This window comes from Ruditapes philippinarum, unplaced genomic scaffold (genome assembly GCF_026571515.1).
Source record: "Ruditapes philippinarum isolate M1 unplaced genomic scaffold, ASM2657151v2 ctg7101_1_1_1_1, whole genome shotgun sequence".
Classification (NCBI taxonomy): domain Eukaryota; kingdom Metazoa; phylum Mollusca; class Bivalvia; order Venerida; family Veneridae; genus Ruditapes; species Ruditapes philippinarum.
In genome coordinates, this window is record NW_026856815.1 from 1 (window position 1) to 4,445 (window position 4,445).

At 30.8% G+C, this 4,445-nt stretch overlaps 1 long non-coding RNA gene across 1 annotated transcript; it reads left to right on the plus strand.

The window, feature by feature from the left end:
• Positions 1-10: 10 nt before the first annotated feature.
• Positions 11-1,701, plus strand: LOC132747767 (uncharacterized). Its single transcript, XR_009628160.1, has 2 exons — positions 11-202; positions 1,584-1,701. It is a non-coding gene; the product is annotated as an uncharacterized LOC132747767 (long non-coding RNA).
• Positions 1,702-4,445: the final 2,744 nt, after the last annotated feature.

Genomic DNA, 4,445 nt, shown 5'->3' on the forward strand with positions numbered 1-4,445 from the left:
AGAGAGATGGTCAATGGGTCTGGGCTGAAAGTAAACAGCCACTAACGTCAACTGGTTTTTCTGACTGGGCTCCAGGAGAACCCAATAATTTTGTTGATGGAGAAGAGGGATGTGTTGCAATTTATAAACCCCTAAACTATCACTGGGTTGATGCCCCATGTAACTGGAATGAACCGCATTACATTTGCGAACAGAAAGGATCGTCAGTATTGGTTCTTTTTACATTTATAGCATCAAGTACAGAATTATTTTTCGTGAATATTTCGTGAATACACACAGAGGGATATATGATAATTTTCATACCAAAACCCTATATAAGAAACAACTTGAATTTTCTGTTTATTATAAACATGTACATGATTTTCTTTTTGTGTCGCCTTAAAAAAGGCAACATATAGGGGTTACTTTTGTCGACGGTGTCGGCTTCGGCGTCCCCTTAAGCTTGTCCGGACCATAAGTCAGTCATTATAAGTCTGATTGACTTCAAACTTGGTATGCATGCTTCTTATAATGACCCAAAGTGCAGTGCATAAGAACCGGTACTCTGCACTTCTTAATGTTAGAGTTATTGCCCTTTGTTAATTTTCATACTTTATTTTTGTCCGGGCAATTTCTCCTAAAGTATAAAAGCTATGGACTTGAAACTTCATAGGATAATAGATCTCATTAAGAAAAAGTGCAGTGCTCAAGAACTGGTACTCTGCATTTCTTATATTTTGAGTTATTGCCTTTTGTTAATTTTCATACTTTATTTTGTCCCGGCCATTTCTCATAAATTGTAAAGCTATAGACTTGAAACTTCATAGGATGATAGATCTTATTGATAAGAAGTGCAGTGCATAGAAACTGCTGCTCTGCATTTCTTTCTTTTTTCTTTTTTTGAGTTATTGCCTTTTGTTAATTTTCATATTTCATTTTTGTCCAAGCCATTTCACCTAAACTATATTGTTCACAAGGCTACACATCCGACTCGCGGAGTTCTAGTTTGACATAACAATGTTAAAGGCTTCCACTTGGATTTTGTATATTGGCTGAATTTAGGCACGACATCAGTGGTAATTTAAATAAATACATGTATGTTTCAGTGCAGTGAAAACTAAATTCTTACAGTGGAAAAAAAACAGAGAATGAAAATACGCATATTATTTAATCAATATTTCTGAACATTTCTATCAATTATTTATAATAAATAAAAACAGTCAAATTGTTAATATAAATTTTCAATGGTTGATTTAAGTTTAATTTAAAGGCTATGTGAACTGGTTGTATAATTATATACGTCTAGCTTTTCAGTCTAATTTCTCCATTGAATGACTTTATTCATCAAAAGCTACTTACAATCTTATTCAATAGTATTTATATTAAAGATCATGAATATTTACATTAAAGCCTTTTTAATATCAGGTATAAACAGTATATACTGCATCATATCATTTGTGAAAAGAAACGAAAGTATTTTATGTATAATTTTACAGTAACAAATTCGAATATGACTGAAGTTTAGTTCTTATACCGTCAATACTTATGTTGTCTGTTTAATCAAATCATCTATATAAAATACATGCTATTTGATTTTATTACAGGTCTGTCACGCCCGTTGGATGATGATGTACTTTGTTTTGCATGATGTTGATTTTGTGTTTTGACGCTCTACATCTTAATGCAGAAAATCTTAAATAAAACCAAGATAAAGTAATACAACTTTGTTTCTATAAAATAACATGCAAGAGGTCTTTTGCAGCTGTTGAAGATTTGTTTAATTGTTCAAATGGCGGGAAACTAAGAACTTCTGATTGGTCGAATTGTATCTGCGAACAATAGCAACATATCGGCTATTTCCACCGCTCAATAAGGAATAATCAACGAGGTGTTCCAAAAGTTAAAGGAGCAGCAATATTTTGGTACGCGATACACTCGGTCATATGATAGTGCTTGGTGATATTTTAACGACAACACTTGGTTATTTTTTAACTTAACAGGTTTTCGCATTGAGAACTCTATGCTTGTATAATAAATAAGCAGTCCAAGTGAAATCATGATAATAAAGTCAGTGAAACTAAATTATTATATGATCTAAATATAGCTGCAATCTCGTTGGTCAAAAGAACTTTTTATAGAATCATATTCACTTGGTGTAGTACTATACTCACTGGCTAAATTGGATTTTCCTAGTCTAAAATAGCTTGAGACTCGTATTCAATGACCATATATCGTAGACTGTTATTTACGCGTGATAAACAAAACAAATAATTGTTGCGTTCTGTTCTTTATGGTATATTTCTTGATAAAAACACCATTGCTTTACTATTATAGTTAAAAGTTACATCGCAATGATGAGTATAAACTTGAGTTACTTTTGTATGCGCAGCGTTCGCGTAGTTGTTGCACGCCTTCAACGTGCGTCTTTTTTCCGGTGCTTCAACGAAACAAACAAAAGTTGTACATGTATAAGGTTGTACTTTCTGTGATTTTCTTTAATTTGTATAGCCTATTCATATAATAAAACAATTATTGACTAGTGTGCAAATAAATATGATGTGATATTCACCGGCAGAAAGTCATATTGACCTCGACAATTATATGTCATCTGCCGGTGAATATCACATCATATTCAATGGCACACTAGTCAATAATTGTAAAATAATGCATTATACTTATATTCTAGCAACAGTCTAAAAGAAAAACACACTTTAACTACAACAACTCAGCTCAACAACAACAGCTCTTTAACCACAATAAACTAAAAGAAATTTCCAGCTTATATACCCTTTTGTTTCCGCATGCAGCTAGTGTGGTGTGCAAAAGTAGACTGGCGCGCGACCCACCTACGGAAACCAGTCTGCACGACTCCTTGCGCTATCTGAATGTTGCATGCCGACATGCCTTAACAATGTTCAAAATGTCGTACAAGTGATTTAGGTATACAGACTGTTGTGCAATACAAACATAAGTATAAAATATATAGATTTACATGTTTACTCAAAAGCAACGTATTTTTCAACAACGCATTTTAGTGCAACATATACTTATTACTTGCATAAAGTAAATATATTTGTACTATTTATGGTATACAATATTGATATGTCCAATGAAGAGCATCCCGTGAGATCAACCTCGTATATTATGGTCAGACTTCTAGTTTTAATTATATGAAAGTCTAATTTATATAGATTTTTTATCTATCAGCACTTTTTTTTCTTTTTAAATTGAATTCTTGAATGGTATTGGCAACTATTGGAGTTAAAAGTGTTTTTTGTTTTTGTTTTTTTTAAACAATCGAGATCACCAATAACGGTCTCAATCGCGGAAACGCATGCTCTGTGGTTTAATGTTGCTTTTCGCACATTTATTTTTTGAAGAATTAACTTCTTATATGATAGGTGAATAATGCACATATAATAATTAATATTTAAATCAGAAGAATGATAATTTGATATAAAATTTCTTCAGAAATATTTTTTGCTCTCATCAGATGAAATATTATAACATACATGTACTTTAATATTGTATTTGTAGGCTATAAAGTCATGGTCATGAAGTATGTTAGCAATGGTAAGGATATCCACAATTGAGACGACCCCTGAATTACAACCATTGATTTTTCCCTTTGTAGATTGTTCATGGTGCTCTTCACTTCGACGACATTCTAATAAACCACAAAAATTTAAAAATTATTAATTAAAAATAGTTATTGTTTAATAACATAAATAATAATGTAATAGGGGTGGTTCGGCGCAATTTAAATATATTACCATATGAGCCCCTGAGGGTCCCCCAAAATAGGTTTCCCGGGTTTTTTAAAACAATTTTTTCCCCAAAAAAAAAGTTTAAAAAATTAAAAAAGGTTTTTTTTTTATGTTTTTTTAGATCCCCTCTTCAATTTCTGTTTAAAGGGTTTTTAAATCAACTAAAGGTACAAAAAACTCCCCCTTTAAATAAAAATATAACAATTTAAAAATTAAAAAAAAAAAAAAAAAAATAAAGTAGAAAATTAAAATTAATTATATTTCTTAAAAGTGATTAAAAAAAATTTATTTGCATGTCTAGTGGCCCAAAAAATCCTTTTTAAAAGTTAGGGAAAAAGTCCAAAAAATTAAATTTTAATCCGTTAAATTTTACACAACAAACAAATATTAACTTAAAAACGAAAATAATTAAATGGGAATTTAATCTTAAACTAAAAGTAAAAAACATTTAATCTTATTAAATGATACTTTTTCTCTATCACACCCGTGACTGTTAAAAGGTTAAAAATTAATAGTGAAAAAAAAGAAAAGGTGACTTGATAGATATATTTATTCCGAAACTCATACTTATTCAAATTCAAAATCAATGGACTGGACCAAATAGAAAAGAATTACAGTAATGCGCAATTTCTCTATAATTACAATAAAGCATTTTAGCAGCCAGTTCGGGATAAAATAATAAACTATAAAGAAGTAAAG